This window comes from Molothrus ater, assembly GCF_012460135.2.
Source record: "Molothrus ater isolate BHLD 08-10-18 breed brown headed cowbird chromosome Z unlocalized genomic scaffold, BPBGC_Mater_1.1 matZ_random_MA36, whole genome shotgun sequence".
In the NCBI taxonomy this organism is placed as follows: Eukaryota; Metazoa; Chordata; class Aves; order Passeriformes; family Icteridae; genus Molothrus; species Molothrus ater.
This window is the reverse complement of record NW_026530821.1, coordinates 923,889-932,063: the sequence shown is the minus strand read 5'-3', so window position 1 is coordinate 932,063 and position 8,175 is coordinate 923,889. Positions and strand designations below refer to the sequence as shown.

At 47.0% G+C, this 8,175-nt stretch overlaps 1 pseudogene; it reads left to right on the top strand.

Moving 5' to 3' along the window:
• The first annotated feature begins 3,997 nt into the window (after window positions 1–3,997).
• LOC118698998 (post-GPI attachment to proteins factor 4-like) lies at window positions 3,998–7,402 on the top strand (annotated as a pseudogene).
• Window positions 7,403–8,175: the final 773 nt, after the last annotated feature.

Here is an 8,175-nt window from a genome sequence, read left to right as displayed (position 1 = left end):
CTTTCCAGTCAAAGGGAAGGGGATTTAAAATCTGGCAAACCAACAAATGGTCACAGGATTGGTGCCACAGCCAGGGGTGCAGCTTGGACCATAGGAGGTCATTGCAGAAACCTGTTGGGACTGCTGGGGTCCTTCTGACACACAGAGCGAATTTCAGTGACAGACTCACCAAGCTGGTAAGGGCCTTAATTTAAACCTGCTGTGGGAGGGGAACTTCAAGCATTTCAGTTTAAAGCCAGGGCTAGCAAGAGAGGCCCAGAATATGGGGAGGGATCAAAGATCAGCGGGAGGGTGCCTGAATGGCAGCACAAAGGAATTCCAGCCACTCCAGCCACTACTTTGCCTGCCTCTGTGCAAAGGCGTGGGGAATGAATATGGGAAGCTGGAGTCACGGGCACACCTGCAGGGCTGGCAGCTCCTTGGCATCATGGCAATGTGCTGGGGTGGTTCCTGAAACTGCAGTGGTGGAATGGAAGGATACAGAATCTTTAGCAAGGGCAGGGGGGGGAGATGAGGAGAGGTCACCCCCTATGCCAGCGACCAGCTGGAGTGAATGGAGCTCTGCCCAGGGATGGATGAGGGGCTGTCCAACAGATGATGAATCAGGATTAAGGGAGGACAGGGACAGGTGACTTTATTATGGGGGTTTGCTACAGGCCACTGCAGTAGGACGACCGAATGGATGAGTCCCTCTATAGACAGACAGACTCTTGTGATCACAAGCCCTGGTTCTCTTGGGGCACCTCAACCCCCTGTCACACCTACCAAAATCACAGACAGCTCTCCAAAGTCATTGCCTTAAGTCTCTCTGTTTAGCTATTACCTTGCAGACCTCTTCTCAGGCTGCTCTTCACTCCCAGTTCCATCTGATCTGACTGCTGGGTAGCAGCAGAGGGAGCACTGCTTTCCCATGGGATTGCCCTGCAGGGAGGCAGCCAGGTGAAATGGGCTCTGTACATGTTTATGTGACAGAGGAAAATCAATAAACATGAGAAGCAAGGCAGAAGTTGGGGAAATATCTGTAGTGAATATATATTGAGTTCACAGCCTCTTTCACTGGTGGCATAGTCTTATCCTTTTAGTTCAAACAAAATGGGCAAAGTGTCATTCACCCGCCACAGCTATGTCCCTCGTTTCTTAGTTCAGTAGCTTTCAAACTGTGCTTCATGGATCTCTAGGGATTTATGAACTGTCACCCTGCTTTTTAAAGATTTTCTAAGCCTTCTGGTGTTGACATTCTTGTAGTGAACTTTCTCACACACTTCCTGTAAATAACTCATTGTTTTGCATTGCTTTATGGAGGAGGAGAGAGTTGATGGACTGTTGGTTTTACCAGTGTCATTGGAGAGATGTCACTGTCACCCTCCAATCTGCTGTCACTTTTGAAAAACTATAAATGTTGGACTACCTTTTTTCCTTCACCTTGAGAACAGCGATGTGTGCTTGTGTTCTTTCATGTCCTATAGTGACAATGATTAACCTGTAAAAGTTAACTACAGTCTGATGAGAATAGCAAGCCAGCCTATGACGAAATTTACATTCAAATTTTAACTCTGCAGTTTCCTGTGTTACCTAATTGGTCACGGTTTTACCCTGCATATTTGTGCATTTTTACTGTTCCAATAGTGCTTAAATTCCATCTCCTTGGACAGAAGAGGTCTGTACATTCACTGACAGGCCTTGAGGAATGGCAGATCAAAACAGACAGCAGTGCCTTCAATTTCTATCTCATGCACCACATAATTTTTGCAAAGGGCCAAGTCCTCTGCCCCTCTCTAGCCACTTCTCTTATGCTTCAAGCTGTCATTAATCTGTTAACTGTGACAGTGTTACATCTTTAGTACACAGACCATAAGAAACAAAAGTTCTAAGGGAGCTGAGAGCTTAAGTGCAGTAGCCCTGATCTCTGCCTGGCTTATCTGATGATAAGATGATAGATGCCACTCATCATCTACGAACAAGCAAAGAACAATTGCTTTCAGCAGTGCTTGAGGAGGTGAGAGATATATTTGGTACCTGCCAGTAAAATGCAATCAAATAACAACTACTGGTCTCTTACCATTAAGGTTCTTCTGAACGTTTTTAGTAGCACAGCTCTTGCTAGGATGGTTGTATTTTCTGGGGAGCCCAGCTCCCAGTTTGGCATGGAAGTGCAGCAATCAGATCTGTGGATGCTTGGCTTCTGCTGGACACTGGTGTTGTCAAGGGAGGCCTAGAGGCCTTGACACATTGCAGGAATATTATCTGGCACCTGACCTACTAAAAGCTGTCAGAAAACAAGAGGAATTGCAGATGAGAAAAGCTGGCCATCTGGCCCAGTAATAGGGATCAGCTCATGGCAAGAAACTCAGGTTTTGGAATTTGAGGATATCTGTACAGTCCCTGTCAGCATGCCCATATGTTGCAGGAGATCTCTACGGCTCCTTGGGAAGCTTCCACTGACTTCCTCAGATTCAAGCAGGACGTTTGTCACAGCACCACAAAGGCCTTGTCTCTGCCAGAGAGGGTTCATCCGCAGGGGAGCTGGTCCTGAGCTGGCAGCTCTTCTGCATGGTGTTCAGGCTGGGGTGCTGCTGTAGGATCAAAAGTGTAAAGTACCACTTGTGTGAGCACCATTACTCCCACCACTGCTATGGCTTAGTTGGGGCTGTGACAGCCCATGGCATTTCCATGACATTTTCCAAAAGCCTGCCTTTGTTTCCCTCTTTCATCCTTTTGCAGAGAGATGACTCTATGGCTTTGACCAAATGACTTCATCCTGCTGTTTGTATGTTAGGAAAGAAATAGCTTTTCCCACTGACACTGAGAAGAAGTATAGATAGGCCAAAAAGAGCCATTTAATACTGTAATTGTACAGGAATAGTTGTGTCTCTGTCTCATGGTGCAGGAAGGAGAAGGCAGACGGTCTGTCTTATATTCTGGAGGAATCTAAAATTTTGCAGCTTTGAAACATATAGGGAACATTTTTTCCAGGAACAATCCAGCAGATTAAAAGCAAGATTAGTGACATAAGGGAATTCATGTGAACAGTCTAGTTGTCCTGATTTTTGTGTAAGCTTCTGAAAGCCAGGCTGTGAGGTGTTCAGGGCAGGCAGAGAAACAGAACAGAAAAGCCAAATATGGCAAACTCTAACTTGTGTGAAGGTGAATGTTTGCTTAAAGTGAGTGTGTGTGTATGTGCATACAAAAATATTATATATTTATAGGAATGTTTCAGTTTAAAATTCAAGGCATATACTTTTAAATTGCATTCTTTTAAATAAGAAGGAGGAGTCGATGGCTTAATTACATGTTCATGTTTCTGTGCCCAAGTATTTCACAGGGTCTGGTAAGGAGGAGACATCTGAGAGAAACAGGCACACACATTATCCTTAGCATACACAGGCCCATGCTTCAGACTCTGGGGAGGAGAGTGAAAAAAAACACATTTGGAAGTGTGTGAGCAGCAGCAGGGAAGCATGTATGTCTCCAAAGAAGTAAAAGTTTGTCTCTCCAGTATGTGCTAGACTAAGATACAAGACTTCTGGCTTTGCTTTGTGGCTGTGATCTAAACATTATTATGTCACTGTCACCAGAGAGGGGTACCTAACCTTTAACAGAAAGGGATTTCCACACACCCTGCATCCACCTTGCCTGTTGTTACATGTTTGAAGCACAGTAACAAACACACCAAGTTCTTTCGAGCTTGGTTAGATCAGAGTTCCTATGTGCTAAAAAAGCCTTAGGGGTCCTTTGCTGGAAATTAATTTTGGCTCATCTGTCCTCAATGTCCCAGGACTATTCTGTGATGCCTCCACCAAATGGGATTCCACAGGGGCCTTGTATTTTAGCTTACTCAGAGACTAGTCCCCTGCTTTCTATTTTCTCTGTCAGTTCCTATTTCACTAACCATCCTTTTTTCTCCCTTTCTAGCCTTGGACAACCTGTGCAGTTTTGGCAGCAATGGCCCCAGTGGTATCCTGAATTCCAGGGAGAAGGATGCATTGGAGGTGAAGGATTGAGGGCATGAGCAGTGCAGGAGTGCCCTCTTTCTGCAGCAGTTATGTTCCACCGAGCCTGGCAGCTCTGTGGGAAGTGGTGCCGTTGGTCCAGCCCTTTCATCCATCTCCTCACCCTGACTGTGGTGACTTTTGGTGTGCTGGCACACCACCGGCTGATCTGCCACCGGCTGATCTGCCACTGGCTCCTGCACTCTTACTTCTATTTGCGGTGCTGGCACCTGAACCCCATGAGCTGGGAGTTCCTGGAGCAGAGCCAGCAGGAGGGTCAGGATGCTCTCCATTACTTTGAGAAGATGCAGATGCCAAATGCCTCTGAGGCCTCTGGCAGTGATACCTTCCAGCCCTTTCTGCTAATCACCATTATCACTGTGCAGAGGCAGAATGATTTCCACTACGTCTTGCAAGTGGCCTCCCACTTCCACCGCCTCCTCCAGAAATGTGGGGCGCGTTGCCAGAGCCACCGCATGCTCCTCTGTAACGTGGAGTCAGACCCCAGCAGCCATCAGGATGTCAGGCTGCTGAGCAACTTCTTTCCTACAGTCAGTCGTGACAGAACAGGAGAGAATCATGACCCAGTTTGAGAAGCAGAAGCAGGACTACGTCTTCTGCCTGGAGCAGTCACTGTTGATGTAGAGCCCAGAGTACATCCTCCTCATGGAAGATGATGCCGTGCCAGAGGAGGAGATATTTTCTGTCTTGCAGCACCTCTTCTCAGCCCGGTTCTCCAAGCCCTACCTCAGAGATGCTCTCTACTCCAAGCTGTACCATTCCGAGAGACTCCAGCGCTACATCAACCCTGAGCCCATGAGGATCCTGGAGTGGCTGGGCCTGGGCATGTTCCTGGGGCCGGTGCTGAGCTGCGCATACTGCTGGGCCGCGGGGCGGGCGGGCCCTGGCTGGTGCCTGGTGGCGTTCTTCGCCCTGTACAGCATGGCCCTGTCGGAGCTGGTGGGGCGGCACTACGGGCTGGAGCTGCGCCGCCTGCACCCCGCGCTCTACAACGTGGCGCCAGCCAGTGAGTGCTGCACGCCCGCCATGCTCTTCCCCGCTGCCTCTGCCTGCCGGGCCTCAGGATACCTGCGGGGGCTGCGCTGCCACCGGGGCTTTGCCAAGGACACCGCCCTCTACTCGCTGCTGCGGGGCAAGGGCGAGAACGCCTTTGTGGTGGAGCCCAACCTGGTGCGGCACGTGGGGATGTACTCCAGCCTCCGAATGAGCAGCGACCCGAAACTGCTGTGAGCTGCTCCTGCCCTGCCACACAACAGCACCCACACACTCATTCACTACTCCTGGCAGAAAGCAAAATGATGGGGCAGAGGGACAGTGTGCAAACTTGGAGTCTGTGCTGCTTGTCTCCACATGGGCAAAAATAGCTCTCTCTAAAAGTACAAGTTTTCTTAAAAAATCAGCTTTTGTTCATGGAGACCATATTTAATACGAACTTGGAACTAATCACCATGCACCACCTGGGAAGGAAGTGGAGGATTCCAGCTCACTCTCCTTAGCCATTCCCAAAGAAAAGCTCTTACACCAACATGCACAGCTTTCCTGCCTACTCTTCCTGGACAGTGGTTACAAAAATCCTCCCCTTAGGGCAGCAGAAATGTTGGACAAAGTGAATGTTTCAAATTTAAGTTAATGAAGAGGGGAAGGCCTTATTTCCCCGTCCTTACTAAGGTCTCATCTCTGACCTGTCTCTGTTCCAAAGCTGTGGTTTTGAGCTGACCCTTCAAAAGCAGAAGTGGTTTGCAGGAACCTTCCTACAAATTCTGCCTAGATACTTCAAAGCTTTGAAGTCTCTTTAGTTACTGTCTCCCTATCTGCACCTCCACCATTCCCACTTCTTTTCCTTCAGTCAGAGGCTCTTAAAAACAAAACCTCTGCTGCTTCATTAAAAGTCACCTCTGAGAGTAGGGATAGGAAAACAGAATCACAGCCACTGGTGTCACACAGATGGGCCACAAAGGCACATTTTCATTGATACACAACGCACATTGTACACAATGTTTGCTGTGTTGGTCGGGATCATCACTCATTGTACTGGATCCATTAAAAGAGGTCTTGTCAGCCATTGAGTGAATTTAGACATTAAACGTGAATTTACCTTGACTTTCCATCAGCAGAGAGGCAAAGGAAAGATTCAATCAGATGCTGTTGTGCAGGATCCTTGTTCATTCTGGAGCTGTAATTCACAGCTCAGCTGGAGTGGTTCATTCCCTACTCCTGGCAGAAAGCAAAATGATGGTGGGAAACAAAGACAGCTGTTCACAAGAGCAAGCAACAATAGCACAGCACATCAAGGGGCCACTCTGACAGTGACCATGTCTCCCGCTTGTTAGGCATCTGGGAGAGGTACTTTGCACCAGGGCTGTGGGCACAGTTAAATAGAAAACCCTGCAGATGACAAGAGACCTCATACTGAATGAAAACAGGCAAAAATTGGGTATATCTGATGAAAAGCCTACTTGGTTTTAGTTAGCTTTGAATCAAATTCATTTTGAGGTGGCATCTGGTTGAACTATTTTAAAAACCATATTTCTTGCTTTGGAATGAACCAAGAAAATATTTTTTGTTGAATTTAATCAGTGGGGATTGTTTGGTTTTTTCTTTTTGGTAACAGACGGGCTCTGCTTTGAATTTTCTTGTTCCAGCTCTCTCCCAGGTGATTTATGCCTTAAGCTTTAACAAGTCTGATTGTAGGTGAGAAATACCTAAAGCTGTTGAGAGATGAAACCAAAGAAAATGGCAACCCTCCCTCTGTCAGCACGGTGGGCATCAGTTACACATCACAAAGGCACAGAGCAGGTTAGCTGAGAAACAGCATCACAGCAGTGCTTCGCTCTCCACTAATCAGCTGGATACCTTCAGAACATCTTTGGAAATTAGAGTGAGTAAAAACTGCTTGTGGGTTCCATGCCATTCCAAAGGCCTGGCCTTTAGGCCTCCTGGCAAAAGACACCAGGAAAATGGCACAGGCAAAATCACATTTTGTTCCCAGCCACTGGAAGCCCTGGAGATGCCAGGGTAGTCACACAGTGGCAGGTGAGCAAATCTCTCATCTGGCTTCACTGCCAGTGAAGAGATTTGTGGGGTTTGGGTGTCAGGATTTGAGTGTCACTGTGTATTTATTCCACCAAGTGCCTGCAGATACAACTGGTTTCTGGATCTTCAGCTGTGAATGTTTCAGTGCTTGCTCTTCTCTCTTTTATGTCCTTGTACTGTAAAAATCCAGGACAGTGCTCTGTTCTTTCCGTTCATAGTCATTCTTGCAAAGAAAATCTCACAGCAAGAAATGGGACAGACAATGAAAAAAGGAAGAGGGAAAGAAAGCAAGCAAGCAAGAAAGCAAGCAAGCAAGAAAGAAGCTGTATCCAGTCAATAAAAGTTTTCTTGTGAGGAAATGATTTATCCATTTGTCTCAAAGTTATTTTCCTGTTTGTCCAGTAGTACTTAATTTGATGTTTCAAAAGTCCTGGAGAGATCAATCATTTCACTGAGCCTCATAGCTGGAAATTAAGAAAATGAATTTGAGGCATCCCTTCTAAACCAGAAGACAATTTTCATGGCACAGAATTTGGCTGCGAGACCAAACAATGTGCAGAGGGCCCAGGGCTTGAACTTTCCAGTGTGAGAGTTTCAGATAAACCAGCTGAGAACAAACTCCTTTGTGCAGGTTAAGAAATTCTTTATGCCCTTCTGGGGCAATTTCCTAAAGTGCATAACTCACCTTCACAATAGAGGTGCTGCTTTGCTGAACCTCAGAGAGCTGTTCTGAGTTACTCAGGTACTTGCACAGTGCCCACCCTGCCAATGGGACATCCCAGGAAAGGGCTCCTGCGGCTGCCTTCCAATCTCCCAGAAGCAGATTGAGTCTTGTTTCTCTTTTCTGTGCTGCACGTTTTACTAGAAATTAGAAGTCAGAGAAGTTCACGTCACCCTCAGAACAGAGAATGGGAGGCTACTGTGAATTCTTAATTCCTGTTGGACTTTGTTCTGCAGTTCAGGCTAAAAATGCAGTATTCAAACACCCAAAAGCCTTTTCCCTCTCTTTTCCGTGAGGGGAGTGGAGCTGAGCTGCCCCATCTCAGACTATAGAAGCTCAAAGCATGGTATTAGCTCCCTGAAATGTGGCCTTAAGAGCTTGGTTTCTTTCACTTTAAAACAAGCTTAGTGA